Genomic DNA, 24,917 nt, shown 5'->3' on the forward strand with positions numbered 1-24,917 from the left:
CGTGTGGCGCTTTGTGGCCCATTGAGGCAAATAGTTTCGGTTTAGTCCAATAATGATGCTATTGCAACAGAGCTTTCTCCGGCTTTTTCTCTCTATGTGTGTGTGTGTGTGTGAGGGGCGGAAGGTCGATTGGTGGGTGGGAGTTCCATGGTCCACTTTCATTCAATTGACGCTCTCGCCCAGTTGAAATGCCATAATAAATTCAATTGTGCCAGTGAGGCCCCCGGCGCCTGTCACTTTGTGTCAGCCCAGATCGGTTACCGCCCTTCATTTATTATTTTTTGGTTTTCTAACATTGTCATAACATTCCCTTTCTTTTCCTGCCTTTTCCTTTGCTTTGCTCACTTCCTTTTTGCGAATGAAATTCTCCATTCTCCCTTTTTAATTTGGCAATTAATCGAATCAATCGTTCGCACTTCCTTCCGGCCTTTGGGCCCTTTTTTCGGGCATCCTCCTTTTTGGTGGTATTTTAATGCCGCTAATTTATGTGGTCAATTGTTTTTAGTTTTAACGAGCATTCCGGTCACTTTTTATTGCCAAATGGCCGGCTCGAAACGACCGATTGAACCGCAGGCACAGGGACTGCCTTTTCCGCTTTTACTTTGTTCTAAAAATGATTTTCCTCTTATATTTTGGATGCCGACATAACTTCCCTTCTTTTTTTGGCAGCAGCAATTATTTCTGTGAACAAACATGACTTTAAGCCAAGTTCAGGTCCGGGTTGTACCCTCAATTAGAGCATAAATATCAAATATTGCGTATACGACCTGTACACTCTGCATTCTATTGTGCATATATGCATATACATAAATGTGTGTGAAAGGCAAATGAATTCATTTATGTAGATTGCCTGGTAAACGGCCGAAACGAAAATAGTTTGAATGGCTGTCGGCCAGATAGATGAAGCCATCTTGAGGCGCCTGGGAGCACATCAGCATGGCAAGTTTCAAATTTCTGCCGAGTTAAAGTTCCTTGGCCAGGATGCACACACACCGTACACACCATTCAACACACAAAGGTGGGCGAACGACTTTTTGTCGAATGCAGCTGGAGTTCGGCATTGTGCACGAAATTGTTATAAAGAGCTAACCGGATATTTTCGGAATTTTTAATTAATTCGTCTGCACTGGCCCCCGACTCACCGAATAACCCACTCGTCTATATGTACCTCACTGTATGTTGGAATACCTACCAACACACATCCTGGAGCTGTTTTGTCCGGTTCAGGGCTGTCCTTGCCCTCACTTTTGTTGCTGCAACTTGCAAGTCAGGCTGCCCTGCGAGTGACCACACTTGGAGAAATAATCCATTATTTGGCATTTAATTAAAATAATATTCCTACAAATTAAATAAAGAATTTAGTTCGATTGGAACTAAACCAAAGTTCATGCCCTTAAAAGCTTCCTTACTATAATTCAAGGAAAAATCCAATGAAATTGTATTATTATTATTTAAATGTAAAATGGTAGTAAGTAATGTCATGAAGTTAATTTATATTTTATCCTTTTTATCATTATTATCTTACATCATTTCAGTTGAGCTTTTTAAGTATTTTAATTGTGAGAATAGAGCGATTCTTTTCAAGAAATATTTAAGTCTTTATAGGTACCATAAACTTCAATAGCTTAAAAATATTGTACGAATATTGTTGGCCTTATAAATAAAATTTTAAAAAATTTAGATGTATTCTATTTGTTTTGGTTATATAAATCTTTAAATATCTTTAACAATCTCCTATTTCCCTCTAAAATATACCAGATATTTTTGGTAAAGTGTATGTATGTTCCATTTTTATGTTGCTGCCTTTGTCAAGAACTGAGCGAGGCGAACTGCAACAATTTTCGGCAATTGCTGTCCTGGCAGGACAGTAGGACACACTCGTCCTCCGGCTCCTTCTACTGCTTCTTCTCCTTCTCCTGCTCCTGGAACTGGAACTGGTACTGTTACTGGTAGAGCTGCTCCTCCGCCTCCTTTGTTGCTGCTCATTCATTGTGCAAAGTTTGTATAAATTTTTGATTTCTTTACACAAAATGCTGTGCATGCCTCTCCGACTGTCTGATGTCCTGCCACCGGCGCTCCCCGGGAAGGAGATCCATTTGCCCCCCAGTCAGCTCGACGTTCGTGTTCCCAATCCCCGGGTTCTCCTGGTACTCCTGGTTCCTCCTGCTGATGCTGCCTTTGCTGCTGGCACAACACAAATGCCATTGATTGAGTCACATCGCCTGGGCATATAAATCTCCACCGATGGGGTGTGGCACGCTCTCGACTTCTGACAGAAATTCCGTTCTGAGGCTGCCTACCTTAAAGTTTTCGCCGTGCTGAGTCACTGTCACCGTCACACTCACATTCCCCTTACCCTCGAAAGATCGAAGTCTGCTGTGGCGTTTGGCGTAACTTGGCCGATGATTTCGTTATTGTTCGATTGACAATAAAAAATCAACTGAAAGTTGCAAAAGGCACAAACTGTCATTGAATTTGCGAATACACACACACAGATACACAGGGTCAGGATGGCCAGAATTTGCTTCCAGAGAAGATCCAATCCCAATAGTTGTAAGCATATAAAAATAAGTCGCTTGGGGCTTCCACTTTTCACCCTTCTTTCACCGCTTCCCAAAAAAAAATGTATATGCAAAAATGCAATAAGCGAGTGAAGCTTAAATAAAATGCATTTCAATGATTGCATTTTGGATTAAAGCAACAACACAATTCGGCTGGGGTAGCAACAATAACATTCAGAACACAGTCGACATCTCTTTGTGCAAACAAATACCATACCATACATATTTATTAAAAACTCTTGCTCCTTTGCTTTTTAACGGCAGCCAAATGGAACTGACAGACATTGCATATCTCTCAGCTTGCTGCTCCGCTTAGGTTTAATGAAGTGCAAACAAAAATATTTTCAATTAGAGCCAAGGCAAACCGAGCAGCAACCGAGAAAACCAACGACCTAAAACAAAACGAGCAAATGCAACGCAGAAAAAAAAAGAAAGCAGGTAAAAGTCAGGTGAAACAAGTGAACAGGTGAGTGGCATGCAAATGCAACTCTTGGATCTGAAAACCGAGGTGCACTCACCTTAAGCTCAGCTAGCTGTCGGCTTTTGGGCGGGTCGAAAATGCGTCCTTTTTGTATTCTGGCCAACAAAGTGCTGTCGGCCAGATGGATGGATCCCCGATCCCTGATCACTTCGCTGCCAAAAAGCCAGAAAAAGGCCAGGATAATCCAACAACCTACACGTGCTTGATTTATCCCTAAGACTTGGCTTTCTTTTTCGCTTCTAAACATTCAATAAATAAAGAAAGGCAAAAAACAAATTACGATTCGCTGATGTTTTTACGACAGCGACGTGCCCATTTAAAAGTGTTTTTGATTTGTGTTTTGCCATCGCTGCTGGCGGCATATTAAATTTATATCCAAAGATTTCACGCACTCCTAATTTATGTGGCGTGGCCAAAGTCGTTGTTGCAAGTAATATTTCGCCGCCCAGCCAACTTTATTATTATATTCATCGCATCCATCCCCCCCCCGATGACATTTTTATATGTGCCCATCAAAAACAAAAGCGTTTTCGCTCGCAAATTGTTAACATAACGATTTACTGCCAAGACATACGGAGAAGGAAACTATTGGATTGAATAAATGACAGCATTCATATGGTTTATTGTTAAGTCTTTACTGCATTAAGCTTTCAGGGTTTATAAAGAATGTCTTGTTGTGTGCACTAATTGAAGGGAAACGAAAACCCTTATCCACTTTGAAGTTGGTTTTGTATTGTGACTAACTGTTTGGGGAATTACAAATATGCAGTTATACAGTTGAAGTTCATTTGGCATAAATAAACTGTCCTTATTAAATGTCAACGTTGGTAGAAAGAATAACTTTAACCAAAAAAAAGGTTTGTTGTCTTAAGGGGAGGATTTTTTGATATCCTTTAAAACTGTATAGTGATAAATGTAAAAATATTTTAAAATACTTTATAAAACTTAAGTATGCTATATCCTTTAAAACTGTATAGTAATATACGTTAAAATATTTTAAAGTACTTTTTAAAACTTTAAAATTTTAAATAAATATAATTAACCAAGAGTTTTTTTTCATGTTTTTATCTAAAAAGGGCAAAATATTTGATATCAGTTAAATTATTAAACAATACACTACTAATTTTTATAAATTCAAATGTTAAAGTACTATTAAACAGAGGTGTTCCTATCATATCTGGGCCTTATAAAATCATATGCCCCAGATCATCTACAAAATACTCTTTCCCTTTTCTTATATCTCAACCTTCAAATATCATATGCCTTAGGGAGAGGTTTGAGTTTTCTACATAAAAATCGAAAAAATGCCCCTTTGGGCCCAACATGCCCTCATACGCACACGGTACTTTGGCAGCAACAATTTGGAGAAGTTTTCAACTTTTGGCTCGTAATTGTTGTTGCTCCTGCTACCCTTATAAGTATTTTTTATTTTATTTTTCCAGCGAGTCGCAGGCGTAGACATATAGCCATAATGCTTACCTGAGCGAAAGCACAGCAAAAAATATACAAAAATTTGCATGAAATCGCTTAAGTGCTTTTGCCATAACTTTACAAGGGGAATGGGAAGGGGAATCGGAGCTGCAGGCAAATGCTGTTGTGAAGTTTGCATAAAAGGCAGCTACAAAAAAAAAAATTGTTTGGCTGTTGCGCTCTCGCCGGGTGTATAAATAAAAAGTTTCGCACATGTGACGAGCAATAAATGCAGCAAATTAAACAGAATTCAACAAATTAAATCCGCAACAAAGTCATTTGAGGCGCTGTTTTTCCCTCGTTATTTCGATGTAGTTGTATGGCCATTTAAAACCTGCCACATCGTTTCGTAGGCGAAAAACTTCCGCATCGAGTGGGTTCCAGTCACCTTTTGTGGGCTTAAAAGGGCCAAACAGCCTTGAGCTGTTGAGACGACACTGAATCAAACTTGGAGTAAGCAGCAAATGCTCTCACCCATTGACAATGTGCTTCCGTGTACTGGCGTTTTCTCGTTTCCTTTTTTGTGACCCGTCAAGCTATCCATCTATTCTATCCATCTATCCATTTATCCATCTATCCATACCTTGGGTACAGACATCCTCACGTCCTGAAAGCAGCTGCTCCTTCCTCACCTGGAACTCTCTTCATTTGCTTCCCAGCCCTCCGCATTTCTACCTTATCTACCTGGCTGCATTGTCTGCTGTGTGCAACTAGCTGCAGGCGCCATGTGTTTTGTAATTTCCTTTGCTCCTCGGATTGTTGCCACTTTCTTGGCTTCTCTTTCAAAATTCCAAGTCCATTGACCCACTGACACAAACTAATCTCTCACTCAGACAGCAAACAGAATGTGTGCGAAAAATACCATATGTGCACTAATCAAAAAAGTGGCTTAAAAGGACACTGAAATACCAAAGGTGTTGGACCACTCAAATCGAGCAATTAAAGATTGTGAAGATATTTTGAGCCTCCTTCTAACAGCGCAAGTATTTGAATACCAATAACTTAAAACTACAAAACGATCTGAGTAAAGCTCTTATTTTCTCAATAGAATTTAAAAAAATCAATAATTTTTTAAAAAGGCTAACATTTCTTGTTGATAAGATTGATTCATAAGATAAGATTACGCCCATAAGGTAAACAAAAAAATCTTATCTATAAGAGTTGAAGAATTCCATAAATACATATGTAGGTCTAGCGATAAGAACACATAGTTGACGAACTTTATGTTCTCTTCTCAAGCAAATAATGTTAAAAAATAAAATACATAAAATATTAAAGTTTCAATAAATGACATTATATTCTAGTCAAGTTATATACGATTTATTTAAAATTAATTTACTTAATATTTAAATTATTGAATACATTTTCTTTGAGTGCAGTGCTTGTCCTATCCAATTGTAAATTAATATCAATTTTATTCCAAAAATGTAAATACAATTTAATTTGATAAAATGAGCGTCGTGAGTGAGAAATGCGATGCGTGTGCCTGATGGCCAATGGTCAATGGTCACTACCCACTACCAACCGGCCACAACTGAGTGGAAAAACTCAAATGAAATTTAATTAGTGCCAAAATGTGGATACGTTTTTCACTACTGACACGGCAAACCAATTTACTTGCCGCCCCAACACGTCCGTCTCTCATTATTGCATGGATATTTACTAGCAATTTATTTGAGTTCTGTGGCATTCATTTTGGGCTGGGGGCGAGATGACCCTATCATTTTAATTCATTGCGTTTGCCAATTCATTTGTTTGTCGTGAAAACTTTTCGGCAGTCGACCGGTGGGCGGTCCGAAATTCGCTTGTTTGCCGGGTCTGAGCAGGCTTATCATTGATTTTATTGGCATAATCAGCGTGAAAATTTGCGTTACGAACTTTTTGGCAAGCGGCCACGCCCCCGAATGTGATAAACATTTATCTTCATTATCAAATTTGCGGCATCCCGTTTTCGGCTGAAGCCAAGGATTCATTTTCCACCTCCTCGTCCTGTTGTCAGTTGGTCTCTCTTTTTTTTTTGTTTTTTGTCGACCGCCTTCGCCATCATCATCATCGTTGGCAGCTTAATGAAAAACTTTTTGCCTCTCGCGCATAACCCTTTTTAATTTTTATTAAGCAGAAAATTGCCTGCCGGCCAGGGTCCTTCGCCTCGAAGGTCCTTGGGGAGGGGCGATACGGTACAGAGAGGAAAAACTGTAAATGGAAAGTAGCATAAAAATAACAACAGGCCAAGTGCGTGGCCTTGGCTTCACGGACTCTCAGTGGCCCTACCACAGCAAAATAAATTCGAATATAAGATGGAAACCCTCCAAGGTCTTGGGGGATATATAATGGGAATTCTGGAAATTATGGTTCTTTTAGTACCCTCAAGGGAGAAAAGCCATTTAAGCTGAATACAAGGAGTTTACAATATTTAAATTTAATTCGATTAAAGGTGGACAGCATTAAACTTAATTTTATACATTTTATTACAAATATTTAACTTGTAAAAATATTCTATAAAATATATTGAATTATAAGTTATATTGGCTATTATGATGAATAAGTTAACACAGAAAGAAAGTTTTTGCTTTCAAATTTAAAACATTATGTATTCTAACACCATGGTAACTTAATAATTTGATTTAGGATCAATAATCCTAAGATCTCCTTAAAAATTTCGAACTGTAGAGTGCCTAATTTTCCTTGTCGCTTGGCCTAAACCCGATTATATACATCGTTTCGGTTTTGGTCACTTTGCTTTATCAACTTTTGCCTTGTTTATTTTGCTTCGCATTTTTTGCGTTGTTGTTCTGGTTATTCTCACAAAATCTTTGGGAAACATTTTAAGCTGATTCGCAGAGCCCAGGGGCAGAGCGCCCGAGGGGAGTGGGGGAATCTGGGAAAACAAATTAGGAAAAAATAATTGCTTTCTTATTAGCCCGAGCTCGCTCGAAATATTTTCAATCAATGACGAGGATGAAACACAAGGACTTCGAAACGGAAATGGAAATGGAAAACGGACGCAGTTGACGGGCAGCATTTCCCATTTTCCATTGGCTGCACGTGTCGCCTGTTTGCAGTTCATTATTGCTAGCTCATTCATCAGTTGATTGTGTTGCTATTGCATGCACAATGTACATGCCTTGATGCCACAATGAATATTTAAATAATTTCCTGCTTGCCATCATGCATAGTTTTTTTTTACCACTATTTTTTTTGCGTCAGCATGCAATTTAATTACACGCTTTTGTGAAAAACGATTCTTTTGCCCCTGGTGCTTCAGTCGCTGGGACAAAGTGTGTGTGATAGTTAATTAAATTTTAATTTTATGTGCCATTAAAATATTTAACCAAATTTAGCAGAGCTTAATAAAACGCTTAATGGTTTATTTAGTTTGGCTAATTGAAATCATTTGCGGCCCACGTGCCGTATGAGTCGGGCATTAGAAAACTTGCGTGTTTTATTTGTCCTGACATATTAAAGCGATTAAAAGCATAATCAATTATACATTTATAATTCGCACATGCACAAAAAAGGGAAAATGGGGGAAAAACGCCAGGGGAAGAAAGTGGAAAAAGGAGGAGAAATTAGGAGAAAGGAGAGCCTTAACACAGCAGGCAGCCTCTTTGTCGTTTTGTAAGCAACAAATTTGGCCACGCTTGCTTATTTAGTTAATTATCGCAGATTACTTGCTCTTGATTATTTTGTACCCATGCAGGATATCTCTCTCTACAGTTTCCCGACTTTTCCCCGGGGGCTGTAAAGTCAGCAACTTTGCTTGCTGCTGTTGCTGTCTGGTTTTCCGGCTTGGTCCCGTCATGTTTACTTATTTTGACGCAGCATGTGGCAACTGCCAGCGCAGCTCACAGCGGGCCAATGCCAACTTGGATTTTCTTAGCTGACAAGCGGAAGGACACTTGGCCCAGAGACTCCCCTTCTCCAGCTACTCCAGCTACACCACCTCCTCTGGCTCAAATTGAGTCTGCTGTGGCTTTCGATTCATTTGTAGCGTCGCCATATCAACAATTAAATTAAACGTGTTTGCCCTACCCAAGCGAGCTTAAGCGTTCAATCAACGTTTGGCCTTTTGGCCAAGGAGTTTGGGGTGGCCAAGGTGGGATGCTCTACAAGAGCTATTCAATGCACGTGCGGCATTTTAAATTACTAATTACTCGTGTTTCAGGTAACATTTGCTTTCACCTGCTTCACTTGCCTGGCCTCGCCCCTTTTTGGTCACATAATTAGCTGCAGCTCGCAAAAGGGACTTGCTGGCCAAAAACCAACAACGAAGCTTCCGAGCAGAAAAGTCCCATTCAGAGCACCAGAGCTCATTGTGCAGCTTATTAGACCAGCTTGCTAAACAAAACTCCTATGAAATATGAATGTTGTGCAGCTTCGTCTCGACTCTCACTCGGGGTGTTTTAAAGTTTGTGGATTTAAAGGTGGCCGATTTGTCAGTCTGTTGGCTGCATATTTCGCCGGCAATTGCCGTTCCACCGATTTCGTTTGCAGCCACGTATTGCGGTCAACATTAACAGGCCTGAGAAGACGACATTATCGTGCTTTGGAGCTGGCCAAACATCGTTTGGGGGCACTATCGATTATATCGATGGGGTTGCATTAATCGGGGATTTTAGATAATCCTGTCGATTAGCCTATCACCTCTAAGAGCAGGCTTTATGAGTCTCTATTTCTTCAGTTGAGAATTAGATCCTGTTTTATTTGCTTAAGTCCACAGCCTTCACGTATTAAGTACTCTTGACTATCGAAAATTAAAGAAATTTATATTAAAGGCACAAATTATTATTGAAATTAATAAGATCTTAAAATTAGTTAAATAAAAACTCGCAACTTAAATAAAGGATCTCAAAAGGCTTAAAACCTCTTAAAGTGGTGACTAAAAGTATACAACAATTTGCACAAATAGTGGGAAATAAATGTAGACTATAAAATTTTAAAGAACTATGTTAACCACTTTTGAGTTTTAAGGGATAAGTTTTAGATTCCAAGGAATTTAAAAAGTGAAATGATGTTACAATCCCAGTACCTGAATTTTTTTAAAGTTGTTTACTATCGATTAAGTCGTTTTGCACAGTCTGCCATCCCTAATCAACGGCAGCAGCGTCATCATCATCAACGCAGGGCAACGCAGAATCCCAACTCGAGCCCAAAACCCCAACCCAAACTCAATTCCCAATCCCATCATGGAGCTGACCATCCACTTGCACACGGTGCAGTGCAAATAAATACGCAGGCTGCAGTTGCAACGGCGACCCTAACCGTTTGGATGGCCCGTTGCAAATGAGCGGCAATAAACGCCAAAAGCAGAAAATTCAAGTTAATTACGTTTTTCAATTAAGCACTGGCTCGCCGACTGAACCCCCCTTCCCGCTCCCTGACCCCCTTTTGCCACGCCCCTTGGTCATCGGGCAATGGTAAAGTCACCCAGTCAACGATGGGTTGGAAACAACAGTTTGGCATTGAAATTGAATTGATGTTGCAAGCTTAAATCGAAATCACTTTATTATTTCCCTTGGCCAGGAGTTCCAACCGATCGGCACTCGAGTTTGGTAAATGGAAAAGGACTTGCAGGACTCTTGAAATGGTATACGGAAGTTCAAGTCGTGATCAGCTTTGCAAACTGCTCTGTGTTTCCCATATTTCCAGGCCATCAAGGGATTATTGGGGGTGTATTTTATTGCTCTGCTGTGAAAAATGTATTCCAAATTGACCACCGAATATAATTCATCATTCATGTGTCCAAACTGACACGTCTGTGGCCGCAAACAAAAATGAAATTCACTTTGTTTGCGGTTTGCCAATTGTATAAAGTAAGCTTCGTTTTATTTGCTATGCTCTTTGCTTAACCATTTTTTGTATCCTCTTCTATTTTTTTTTTTGATTGGGTTTGGCGCTTTGTGGTATGAAATATTCATGGTGCGCATTTTGTATGGGCCTAGAATTAATCAGGAAAATATGCGGCCAAGTGGAAATTTTTGTAATCATCGCGGTTGGCAGTCGATTAGCAGGATATTCCAGGTGGAGCTGGGATAGCTATCAAGCTAGGCTAATAACTCGCGGTGGTTGGCATTAAAAATTTATACAATTTTAATTTTTAAATAGGCTAAGGCTGAAGGCAACTTGAGTGGAGGGGAATCCATTGCCTCCCGCCCACTTACTTTCCTCCTCGTGGCCACTGAAGCCACTTGAAGCCGTATAAATCCAAGATTGTGGCCGCCAACTTGTCGCATATGGGATTGTGTGTTTGTGTGTGTGTGTGGGTTAGAGTCCTTGTGTGTGCTCCTCGGGATGTGTGTGAGTGAGTGTGGGTATGTGCGGTTGCTATCTTGACTTCATCCTTGACTGGCAACTGGGGGCTGGTCGCTTCTCGCTTCTCTGGCTTTGACTGTAATTGAAGCAAAATGAAAATCTTTTATTCATGAGGCTATAAAATTGCCCAATTTTCAGGCCATTAGCAAAATTTACGCCTTTTTCTCTGCACGCAGCGCATAGTGGCCATTAAATACAGTCGCCTGCATAAGTATGCATGCCATGACTCCATCCATGGGCGTTTAGATTTCATTTCCCACTCATCGCGTCTGATGGTTGGGTTTGTTTTCCCTTCTTTTCTATATTTTTCGGTTTCTATTTTTAAATACACGGCACGACGACGGCACACCTCTCAGCATCCCGTCGAGCATCATCATCATCATCATCTAGCTCATCTCATTTGCCTGGCACAACGCGGCGTATGCTTGATTTCTGTCTTGCTGCCTCTTGACAGGACCTCCGACGACGTCATCGCCCTAATCCTATTAGGCCCGCCTCGCTGGTATCGAAAGCAGCTTAGACATGTCAACGTTATAATTAAAAGCAGTTGAAAACATCAGACTCTGTCGTCTCGTCTCGTCTTGGCCGAAAATGCTGCCAAGTCACGCGTTTCCTGTCGGCTTTCCCAGCTGGAAACACTCAGCCATACTCAGCCTGCCTGCGAGCCCCTCTTTTCTGGCCAATTATTATGTTAATTTTATGGTCAAGTGCCGCTCTCTTTGAGAGCAATTAAAGTGCAGCCATCGAGCTGCGGTAGCCAGTGTTTTCGTTTCACTAATTAGTTTGTTCTAAGAAACATATTTGCATGGCCCTGATTGTTTTGCCCTCAGAAGTATATTATTCTATACCTTGTGGAGGCTAGGATTAACCGATTAATCCGTTTGCAATTAAAATTGCGCAGGGGCGTGAGTGGAGCTGCGTTGGCAATTAATCCAGCTTTGTCTGAACTTGGCATTCCGGCGACCGGATAATACCCAATAGGTTTTCAATTTCAATTTTCCAGCTATTGAGTTGGCACACACGCAGCAGCCGCCTCTTTCTTCGTCGCAATTGTGCTTTTACGGGAGTGCATATGGCTCACACCCCTTCGATTTGCCCTGCTATTCAGTCTGAGCCTACAGTTCGGAGCAGTGTCAGCGCATTATGGTCCTTTGATTCCTGGAAAACTGCAGTAGAGCACTGAAAAAAAAAACAGATCAATTTCCGGTTGATTTTTGAAATGTGAAACCAAATCAAAGTTTACATAGGGTGGATTTATTTATATTGTCTTTTTAAACAACATTTTTATAGCTGACGAAGGGGATGCAAAAAATTAATTTTAATATTGTTTATAAAGAAATCTAAAAGTATGCAATGTTGTATTTTTATAATAATGTATCGAGGTGTCTAAAAATATGCATCAATATGATGTCCAAGCAATTCATAAAGGTGTCTAAAAACAGGCAACAATAAAATAATTTATAAAGGCGTCTAAAGATATGCATCAGCATATTTTTAAAGTGATTTTGAAAGGTGTCTGCATCCAATACCTGTTTTGATACCAAATATCCGATAGATTTATTCCGAAAAACGTAAAATTCATCATATCAAATACATTTTCCTTTCCGTGTGCGGTTTGTAGCTGCTTCAGTTCCACTTTAATCGAATTTTCCGGCCCCCAAACAAATAGCTTTTCAATCTCGACTTCGTTTAGCCACATTAGGTATTCACACACGGCTGGGGCCACGCCCAGATATATTACTTATAAATAAACAGCCGCAGGCATTCACAGCAGACACTTTGGTCAGCTCGGGCTTAATAAATATTTATGAAATCCCCTGAGCAGGCGATCTGCAGGCGATTCCTGTGCACCGGTTAGTTAGCAACCGATGTAATCCGGCCATCCTGGCACATCTCGGACACATCCCGACACATAAGCTTAAATTATATTCAATTCAGTTAGAAATCAAACAACAATGGACAGGCGTAGCATTCGCCATGGCCATGTTCAACATGCAAACAAATGGTCGAAAAAAAATGTTTGTTCGCACACAAACAGGACACACTCAAAGCGGAAGTATATAGGGGCATTTAAATATGCAAAGGAAGTGTGCACTTAATTTGTGCCATCCTTGTTGTTTGCCCTTGCCTCCACTAGTTGTCATCCTGGCCGCTGCCTTTGCTTTTGTTTGTGTGGCCAAAAGAGGGGGGAAAAAATAGAGAACCAAAAAAAAAAGGAGGAAAATAGCAGATGAGCAGCGGAGGGCCAAGCGCTGATCTGACCAAAGAGCACAATATTCCAGCTCAAACACAAATCCCAACTAATGTGGGCCAAAAACTTTTGCGTGCCCACATGGGCCAGCTGACTCTGTTGACTGTTGAGTGGACGGACAGACAGGACATTCTGGACACACAGGACATTCTGGACATTCCGGACAAGTGGACTCGCGGACAGCCTTGGTGGTTAGAATGCTGGCCGTGGCCCGTTGGCCATGTGCCATGTTCCATGGAGAAAAGTTATCAGCGTTTCGCAGCAGAATGCCCCATTTTCCCGCCCCCCAGTCCATCTGACAGTTTTAATTGCCTTGAATGTTTGCAAATTTCTTACGATGGGGGGGGTGGAAATCGCTGTAGCCTGCGGTTGGCGAGACAGACAGACGCCGCCGCTGCTCGAGGATCTTGAGCTGGCCCCTCCCAAAAACTTTATTTTTATACTAAATGCTATTGCAAAAGTTTTCAGATACATGCTCCAGATGAAGTGACTTACAATGGGGTAAAGGCAAATTAGCTGCAGCAGCTGCACTTGGTCATCAAATCAAAGGAAAATGTACCAATCGTTTTCATTTGACAACCTTACTAGTTAAATTCTGGCATTTTTTCGTGACGCACTGCGTCACTGGGGATCATTAGAAATTATTGATTGACTGGCAAACAAGCTTCTACTTTCCTCTACCATCCTTTGGTATCCTTTTCCGTAGATAATTCTATTGTTTTTCTGCCACAAACCGCATGCATCAGGGGCATGAGCTTGGTGTCGTTGTCCCTGCTGCAGTGGCAAGCTCATCAGAATGCCAGCCAGAGCAGCATCATCATCATCGCTTCTCCCTGACTTTGGTTTATTGATTTCACAATGCAGCAGGATAGCAGACACTCACATATGTACCCCTGCTAACCATACCCCTAACCATATAAGCATTTCAACCCCCAACAACATGTGAGCAAGGACACATGTCGAGCACCTTGCGGTTTATCCTGCTTCCAGGACCTCGCCGATGTGACTCCAATCCACAAGCTTATTACCTTGCACAAACGTTGTTTAAATTACCGACTACTGGGCTCCACAGCTCGAGGGCAATGTAATTAAGTTTTAATCAAACTTTAAGGCATTGCTCATCCGCCGTGTATGCCAGAGCAGCCCGTTGAGCAGCAGGGCAGGAAAACAAAAATAAATGGCCGAGGATGAGGCGGGCAGAAGACAAATGTTTGATCATTATTACGCTACCATAAATAAAGCCAGACAGGGATGGAAACTGAACCGAGTCTGGATGGCGAATTCCAGCACCTTTGGCCAGCTGAAAAGCGTAAATGATGATGGCCAAGACGGGGGGCCCAGTCCAAGGGACCACCGCTGAATAACTGCGATTAAAGCGAGCAACAAAACAATTATTGAGGATTTAATTGCTCGACAGAATGTAATTAAGCAAAGGTAGCACGCTCCACTCCCCGCTTTCAACCCACTCCCGAGATTTCCGTAGATAAACCACAGGAGCTCTCCATCTCGGAGTGTTTCCGATGTGGTCTCTGTGGATCGGAGGGCATTAAATGCAGAGGGTATGCCATCACACTATCCATATGACATTCTGGCAACCGTAAGCGACTGAAGAGGCCTATTAAAGCCAGCCAGCCAGTCTTCAAAATCACTTTGGCTGACGCATTGGCAACAGCTCTTGGCACTTGCTTCCGGTCCAAAATGCTTTTGCCCAGTTCAAAACTTTCGAGCAAGTTTCAATTTATTAACGAAATAAAATGCAGATAAATGTGGAGGGGGGGGGAGCAGACATGAAGGCTATAAGGAGGCTGTGGGAAACGCCATAAGCCGCAGTCGGTGTCAAAACTTTTGATGGCCTCGTCAAGTTTCCGGCGAGTTGAAAGTTCACCTGTTAAGTCGAAATAGAGGTGCAGCCCACCGCAATATCCTTCCTGGCCAGGCCTTTATTTTCACAATTTCTAGTGTTGTTTCTATATTGGCCAGTTGCGGGGCGTTGGGCATCAATGACAGCGAAATTGCGGAATTTTATTTGTTACGCGCCCGCGATTTTCAATGCAATTCTCACTACTCACAGGCCGAGGAACAGAGCAACATACACAGCACTACACAGCAATATACAGAACAACATTCAGCAGACACAGAAGCACATGCAATCGCGTTTCATTGCATATATCTGTCTGCGCTGTGAATTGAAATTTTTTCAGCGCCCCGCCGTCCTTTCTAGTTATTTGCAGGTTTTTTTCCTTTTTTTTTTTTTGCAAACGGTCGTCGGGGCTCCAAAGTCAGAAACGAACTTATTGGACTGAAAGAGCAGGATCAAGGCTGCAGGCGGCAATAATGTTCCGTGTTTGCCAACACGGTCAGATGGCCAAATTGCTGCTTAGCCACATTCCATTCTCGATTTCAAAGAGGTTTTTATAGCTTTTTAATAAAGTTTTGTGCTTCTTGAGATCTCCAGATAACAAGATAAATTTTAATTCATTTTTATTAAAAGAAAGGCAATATTAAAATAACAATTAAACTATATACATGAAAAATGAAAATTAAAGACATAAATTGGCATTTTGAATTTTAAACAAAGAAATCAAGTTCTAAAACTTTTCTAAACATAATATTTGACATACAAGTGAGTTATTTAACTATTTAATTAATAATTGGGAAATTAACTATGAAGGTTTTAAATAGAAATCACAGTCAAAAATACTTAAGTTGTTTAATGTAATTCTTTAAATATTTTAAGATTACAATACAACATACTAATAAAATGTGTTTTTTATTAGTGTAATATTTGTAAAAATCATCTGTCAATTAGCAATATTTAATATCCATTTGGGCAGCTTTAGGATTCATAAGGAAATGTCTATTAAGAGGCTATAAATGCCACACAAAGTATTTCCCAAGGATTTCGATTTAGAATATTTTGGTACTTGCTTTCACTTAGAGCACTTTCACATTCTGACGACTCAGGAAATTGGTTTACCAAGCCTGCAGACGATTTACATGTGCAGCCAAAGGATTCGCGCCAGTATGTCCTTGATAGACAGCTGTCTGTATGTCCGTCTGCCTGCTTGTCAGCTTGTCTGTTTGTGCAACTGTTTTGGGTGACGCCGGTTGCATAGGAATGAGCAATGAGTTGGCAAAGTTTTTCGATTAAAGTTCATAATTACACTTACGAGTGCAAGTAATGCCCGCTGCTCACCCACATATGTTGATTGCCAAAGTAGTTTTAATTGAAAATCTTTAGGAATTCGGATGCAATGCTATTTTTGACCCGGCAAAAAGCTTTCAAAATTCCAACATTTACGTTCGTAGACACGGCGCCATCTAAACTGTATATCTACATCGGGATATCAGAGTGCACATATGTATATCTACACTTAGACTGACATTGCATTGATGGCTTTACTTTGCCTTTTTGCAGCTGTGTACTACTCTCTGTGTCCCAACATCCCAGGCCACGCATTTATTTCAATTCCTGCGACTGTTTAGCCATTCTTTTCCATCCCAGACAGGATGTCTCCATGCGAGTGTGGGTTCTGTCTCGAACTTGCTTGAATGACTCAAATATTTTAAATGTCTTTGTCTGACTGACTGACTCGGTAACTGGCTCAGTGCGTTGTCAATCATGTGCATCGCTGGCTTTACGGCTCTCGATGCCATCGGGATGTCAGCCACAATGGCAAATAGCGAATGGCGAATGTGGAAAATGGAAAAACTCCGTAAATACTTTGTCTAACTGATAAGCACAGTTATCTGCTCGTGTTCATCTCGGTGTAGTTTATGGCTCTATTAGGCCATTTGTTTACCTCCCCCTCAACGGGGGCTCTGAAAAATTATTTAACATGCAAGGCAAGCGTGTTTGCCGCCTGTTTGTATGCCGTGTCAGCGTTTGACATCCGATTAAACAGCTGAAAGCTATTTTATTTGGTCGAGTGCAACAAGTTTCGACAGCTTCCTTTTTTAATATTTCTTTTCCCGCGGCTATTTTATTTAATTTAAATTTTCAGGACAACTTTACAGGGCATTAAGTGCTGGCGACGCCCGAAAAAAACAGCTCAAAATGCCAGCATGGGCAAAAAAAACTTTAAAAGAAATGTCACAAAAAAGTTTAATTTTATGAAAGTTTAAAAACTTTTGTCTATTTCCTTTGCTTTTCTTAAATTCAACATTTATATAAACATATATGTATATATTAGTTAAACAAATCAAATATATTCGTGTAATTTTGTTGTTCATTTTACAACCAATACATCACATCTCCATTTGATGCCACCCCTAATTAAAAACGTTGAAGTGCCTTGGGCAGGACATTTAAATTTAAATAACTTACTCAAAGACTCTGAGGCTTAATTTAATTGTTTTTCCAAGCATTTCTCAGAACATTTCTCGCCTAATCGAGTGGCAATCAGCTAAATGTCTTGTTTCAACAATATACTTTAACTTCGTTTATGTTTGTTTCCCAGCCACAAAGAAGTCAAAGACACACACACAGATTACACACCTTTCTTTGTTGTTATATTTTATTTCTTTTTTTTTTTTAACACAATCTTGTCAACATATTAAGATAATACCTTTTTAATCCTTTGCCGACCCAAGGTCATGGTTACGGTTAAAAAATGAACGCTTGAGCTCCGTTCACCTGCCAGCCATTTATCCCTTTTTGCTGGCTGGCCATAAAAACCCTTTTATAATTATGATGACAATAAACAAGGCGACTGCCGAGTCTCGTCGAGCATCGCATCCCGTCCAGCCAGCCAGTCAACAATTGTTCCCTTGTCTTCTGGCTGAGATGGGATGGAAATGGGTAAGGTATGGCATGGTGAGCTGTAGCATGATGGTATGGGGGGTTTTTGGGACGACGACTTTTATTAGCTACTTTGCCACGGCTTTGTTACACCTTTCATTATGAATCCCATGGCGGGGAAATGGGGAGATGGATGGTGGCTTGTAGCTCTGCCTCAACAATGAACCAAGGACCAAGGATATTTCAATTTAGCAGCTCAAACAGTCGCCACTTTGACGTTCGGCTGTTTTGTCTTCCTCTTCTTCTGGGGGAAAAGGCCGGGAGGCAACAGGCGTTTTTCCTGTGTTTCCCATGGAATGCCAGACGTAAATATTTATGCGGCACAATGCCGAGAGCCAAAGGTGACGATGTCAGCTTTTTAACAGCTGCGGAATTTGCTGGCTGTCTTTGTCTGTCGCTGGCAATCTCAACTAATCTGCGGTTGTCGTAAAATGTAAGGAGTTCTGGGGATTTTGGGGTCGGGCAAATATATATCTCGGCAATAAATGAATGACATGCCAGCCAGAATATCCGAACAGTTCATCAATCATACCAGATACTCTTATCGCACTGAAGTGTATGGGTATGGTATGGGTTTTTGGCCTATGAATAGGGATAGATATCGAGGGGTTTATATTATGTGCGGTTTCGCTTGAGTCGCTTTTTAATTGTTTCCACTGCCTTGGCAGATTCATTTTTCATAAAGATCCGTGTACTGAATAAACTTTAAAGAAGCCCAAGACATCAATTGGCGTCAAGGGGTCTGGGTCTTTGGGTTCTGCGGACTCTGCCATTGCGCAGCTTTAAAGAGATCATCAATCTTGTTTAATGGTTGTCCGCACGATTGAATTATTACATGTGTCAGCTGCGCGTGAGTTATTGATATTACGTAACAAATGAAGAAAGCGCTCGAATAAAAATCAACCATCAAATATCGTCGCAGACACATAAAGATGTATGTTTCAAGTGCTGTAGATTGCTTCGGATGTCTAGCATTTGGTGCACAAAAAGAAAACTGGGGATCAAAGGAATGATATATTTAAAAAATATTAATAAGAAACTACAACTACGTATTTACAAATATCACGTCAAAGAATATTTTGGTACCATTCATATTTAAACTCATTTTCATGCTTTAAAAAAATGTGTAAAGTTATTCTTAGTACTCAATCATTTTCACCGTAAAACGATATGAAAAATGGGATATTAACGAAAACATCAACAAGTATCCAATCATAAAGAGTGTAAATTTTTTTTGAATTTTTAAAATACTCTCCCCTATCATATCTGCAACATTTTCCACCGCTTTTCCCACCAATGTGAGCAACCAGTTGCATGTCCTTTTTCAGCGATTCTGCCCAGCAGGTGACGGCAAATTTCAAGCATTTTAAGCCGCCAAACAAAAACGAATCACCCGAAATTGCTGCGAGTACAACATGGCATATAAAATCGATGGGCTGCCCAACAACGAGCAGCCGATAAAATAAAGCACAAAAAAGAAAAATAGAATTCCAACGTGATTTGCATATACTTATTTACTTGTAGCGCGAAAAACAAAATAAAAACGTTGAAAATGAAAAGAAAAAGCGAATTGAGCTGCCGACGTGAATCTGGTAAAAAAAATGAAATCGAGTTCGAGGAGAGAGAGAGAGTTCCTCTTCAAAGGATGTACTCTTGAGGGCGACTTTGATTGCTGAATGCAATTCGCCTACGGAATGTTAATAATATATAGTCAGATGTCGTAAAAGACAATTTCATTTGATGGAATTTTCAATTGAAATATTACAACGTTGATTAAATTAACAGTTTTCTTGCTATGTTTATATAAGCCAGCAAATATATATAAGCAAGTCACGTGCGCGTTATAAGCCCCCAACTTAGCTGGGCCATCAGGGGAAAATCTTAAATTGTCATTTCATATTTTTGGTATTATCCCTGGCCAGGCCAATGACTTTAAGCCCGTAGCGGTGGCTTGATTATGCAATTTTTGGCTAGGAGACAACCGCAGGGGCGGCAGTAGTCACAAAAGCATATTTATGGTGCGGTTGCCATGCTATGTTTATTTATGCTACATCAAACTGTGGCCATAAACTGCACTCCATGTTGGCCAGGAATTTGCATAATGCAAATGAAGTTCCAGCCGGAATCGAGTATGGCGCAAATAAGTTGGTCTGAGCCGAGAATTCCATTGCGTAAGTTTTAATTGAGCCGGGCACAGTTAATAATTGATGCATTAATACGAAATACTGGGCCAACACAGCAACAGGCCAAAGTCCTTTCACTTGTTTGCACTTGGCCAACAGCAACAAAAACAACAACACAGTAATGCATGAAAAGCGGAGAAAGCTGGAAAGCGATGAGAAGGTGTAAACAATGGAGTGAAAGGTGAAAGGACTGGAATGGCAAGGCAAGGCAAGGAAGGACTTTACCTTTCGGATAGACGATGGGTGACAAGCATTTGAAGGATGTCACAAAAAATTTCATTTCACCCAGCCTCCTTCGGGGTCCTTTGCATCCTTTGTCCCACGTGGTGTCAGCTTTTATTTTAGCTTAAAGCTGAAAATAACATTGAATGAAATAGCCCGTTTTCCTTGTTGATGTTTTTCGCCCGTGCTTTGTTTGGTTTTGTCTTTCTTTGCCATCGTTTCAATTCTTTTTATACCGGGTACTTAGGGGGATAATGGTTATTTTAGATCGAGGAAGAGTTTCTAACAGTTGGGAACCTGCGTTGTAGATCAATACTGCACGGAATACATTTCGTAACCCCTTAAACTAGTATATCCTTTAATTGATTTTAAATTTTGGCTTTCGTTTTTAAGTTTCTAAGACAAACCGTAGAGGGCTATTTTATACATACATAGTATTTGAAAGTAAAAATGCTTTTTTTAAACAATGTTTTTTTATTCTAGCTACAATTTTACAGCATCACCATTGGAAAACATTTAGTATGTAATGGTTTCTTCATATTTTAAATTTGAAAATTGATTTCTTTAAAGATATACTAGAAGCTTCTAACAATTTTTGATGTTATTGCTGCTAAACCTATATGTTGTAAATATGTAAAAAGTAAATACTGGATATCCCTTAGTCGGAGCACCTTTTTACATAATTTTTTTTCTCTTTTCTATACACTGTCCCTGCACATTTTATCGCTCATTCGCCTTCCCCCTTCGCCTCCGAAGGCGCGCTAAACGCTTTGGGGCGTGGCACCGATGCTGACGCTTTTCCCGGCGCCGGTGTAAAACAGCATGAAAACTCAGTCACAACCAGTGCAAAAACATTTTGACACTAATTTCATTTTGTATAGAGAAAAACAGGCACGAGTCTCTCTTTCTCCGCTGCCTCTATATATATTTGACTCTTTTTTTTTGGATGCCTTGCTGGCGTCAAAGGATTTTCCGGGTATGGGGCAACAAAAAAAAAGGTTTAAATAGAAATAGAATAGAAATGTAGACAACGCAAAATGGTAGAAAATGGAAAACACATTGCCACGAGGGACTCTGCCCAACCCTTGAAAACCCTAGGGGGTCGTGTCTTTGAAGTTGGCTTGCCAGTGATTTGCTAAATAAAAATTTATGCGGCATGCTAATTGAAATGCCACACATACATACACACAAAAATAACTTTCAATTTACCCCGAAATGCCGTTTCGCATGAGCTTTATAATTAACATAATTTTCGCAGGTTCTCAACACTTTCACACCTGTGCTGAAAATGGTTAAACAGGTAGCAGGATGTATTCGCAAGGGACATTTAACGCTTCGTTTCGGGCTGCTGGCAGAGAAATTAACTGCCGTGAAAACATTTAACATTTTTCAACAAGAAGCCAAAAAAAGGTGCTACAACAAAGGGAAATGTTTCGAAATGTACAAGGAAAACGGTAGGCTAGCTTCGCATCGAATACCGAATGCTCTCCAGCCGTACTTGGACTATCTACCCTATAAAGGATAATTCCTGGAACAACCACTTGATGAGGATCAAGGCTCCGTTTAATTGCTTTAGCACTGACACACCCATGTTGAGGGGATTTTCGAGACAAGTCCGGAGGCTGTGGCCAGGGCCATCCATTGCAATCCAACAAAATGCCAGATAAAGGGCGCCTGCCGACGGCTAGCAAAAAAGCAGCTTGCCCTGCCTGGAAATTGCAAGTGACATTAAAAGGTCCGCCGAGAGTCCCCAGAGCTCTTAGCCAAGTTCCCCCGGAAAACCATCCCTACTTGTTCGCATTGCCAAGAATCGCAGACAAAGAGCTGGCCATAAAACAGTTGGCAAAACACAGTTGGGGCGTAGGCAAATCGGTAGTCTCGTGAGAACTTGGTTAATTTTCAATTTGTTGCTGGTTGAACCCCAAAAAAAAAAGGAAAAAAAAAACCCAGAAGCTAAAGCTGCAAATGAGTTGAGCCATAAAAAGTTTACCTCCTGCTTTTCAATTCCAACCAGAACGCACATAGCTACACAGCACGCACAATTTGCCAAAGAAAACATAAATAGTAGGAACAGCAAACATATGTATGCTAAATGAGCTGGAGAAATCGGGGGAAACCAGGGGATAGGAGGTCCAAATTCCGGGACATACGGCCAGGGAAATGTAACTGAGAAAATGAAGTCATGTGCTCACCTGCTCAATGCATTTCGTGTTCATTTGTATTGTTGTCGTTCCTATTATCACAGCAACAGTAAGGGATAACATCACCGATGGCGGCGTGTCTATCGATGCTACATCGGCATATAGACCAGATATACCCCCAGATACCCCCCGCTACATTTGTTTCCCTGTGTGTGTGTGTGTGTGTGTAAACATGATTGGAAATTCGATCACAGCTGCACACGTAGAGCACATAAATCAGCCTCTGAGTCGAGTGGGTTTCCAGCCTTCGAGGCACTCGGGTATCCCAAAGATACACCCCAGGGCAGGGATATTCCATGTGCGTGTTGGCCTGCTCCTTTGTCCCATGTCCTGCGTATAACACCCACATTGATATGCAAACGCTCTGTCGCCTGCTGTGTGTGCGTAAATTAACTGACCAAGTCCATGTCCATGTCCTTGTCCATGTCCACCGATGTCCCGTGTGTTGGCGATGCAACAATTGATTGTTGCATTTAAGTTTTAAAACCACAAAATGAATTTATCTGCTCACCGTTGGCCGGCAAATGGCTCTGGATTAATATAATTCAAAAGCCCCCGAAAGACAGCAAGAAAAATCTATAACTTAATTAAAAGGTCGAAACAATAAGACCTAAATATGGAGAACAATAGTCGTAAATGATGGCCTTTTGTGCGAAGGCATGGTAAGTGGAAGGAAGGCTGGCAGGACATTTAGTGGGGACACGCTGGCAGATATATATGTCCTTAGTATTTCCTGAATTTCAAAATGTAAAACATAAATAAAGTTAAATTGGCCATGCACATTGTTGTTGCTTACATCACGAGCATTACATAACAAACTAAAGGGAACAAGCATGTAAAATATATGGAAGGGCAAACGACTACAAGTTACCCTAAATATGTCAGTGTTATCAGGAAATAAGCTTAGGGGAGAGTTTAATAGAAACATCAAATATATTTATTCTATTTTCCATCCAACTAATCTTTTATCACTAAACATGATAGCACAATATATGCATTTAAGGTGTGACAAAAACTTTCCCATATATATTTTAAAATAATATTATGGCAACAAAGATTAACTTGTTTGTTTACTCCTTTGTGACCAACATCATTGAATATATTTATCATACAAAAAATTGGCGACTTAATTATTAATCCTGACCAAGAGTGGCTGTGAATTTTTTAAGTGCTTTTTCCTGATTTCATTACAATAATCCATTTCGAAACCACCAACAAAGAAACACAATATGCCCGACGAATGCTGCGAATATCAAAAAAAAATACGCTGCATGCTTTTTAGGCTGACACTTCGTTTTTATATCCACATAAAAATGGTAGATGAAAATTGTTTTTATTTTTAAACAAAAAGAAGTAAAAAAAAGAAGGAATACCATCGCGAAATAACAACTTTGGTTGATTATTTTGATGAGCCTGGCATGAGCATAAGCACAGAACAGTGAACATGGCCCAAACAATCAGTCGCACATAAAACAGCGAACGCATACCAGGGGCACATGTCAATGACTGGAATCGGGGGGACTTTAGGAATATGCTGCTGGGGTGATGGGCTACGGGATATGGCATGGTTGCCAAATTGGCATATTTGCCATAGAAGCAAAGAGCAATTCATTCATTTGCCGCAGACAAACAATCTCGGCCGAAATAGGCATACAGCACATACAGATAAATACGCATATGAATGCGCGTATTACCGAATGTTTAAAGGAGCCCAGAGGGTGCACAGAGAGAAAAAAATGATATGATATATTGATAATTTTTTTGGTTGACGTATTATTTTTGAAAAGATTATTATTTTGATGTATCAAACAATATCAAAACAATACCTCAGTTTTAGTTATGATAAATATGATAGATAACATTATAATTTAAATCAAACCATAAGAGTGAAATAAGGAATAAATCGGAATTTCCGAAAATACTATTTTTTTCAGTTTTTTTTTTATAGGAATGGATGATCAGTTTGATAATTTTTGTTAATATTTCAGATCTTATATCAAAACCATAATAATTTGATGATACTATCAAAATTTCCAATATCAAAACTATATTAATTCATTTAAAATAGAGTTTATCATTATGGATTTAATTAAACTTCTATGGGTTTCCTTCAATATGAGAGGGAAGAGCCACATATCTTTTTGATAGGATTAAAATCCATGTAAAAATATTTTTTGATCTGTCAAAAACTATAGAGTAGCTATAAATCTGGTGTTTTTTCAGTGTAGGCTGAGAGGGGTGATAGCTAAGAGGGTGGTGGCTGGTAGGCGTTGCTGTCGGCGACGCCAATGCCACAAACAGCGACATATTTTCAAATCAGTGCAAAATGGTAACTTCCGCTCGTTAAGCAAGTGAAAAATTAACTCTCGGCCGTAATTTGCTTATGCCCGAATGTATGGGTATGGATGGTAGGATGGTATGGTACGGTATGGTAT

This window comes from Drosophila subpulchrella, chromosome 3R (assembly GCF_014743375.2).
Source record: "Drosophila subpulchrella strain 33 F10 #4 breed RU33 chromosome 3R, RU_Dsub_v1.1 Primary Assembly, whole genome shotgun sequence".
Classification (NCBI taxonomy): Eukaryota; Metazoa; Arthropoda; class Insecta; order Diptera; family Drosophilidae; genus Drosophila; species Drosophila subpulchrella.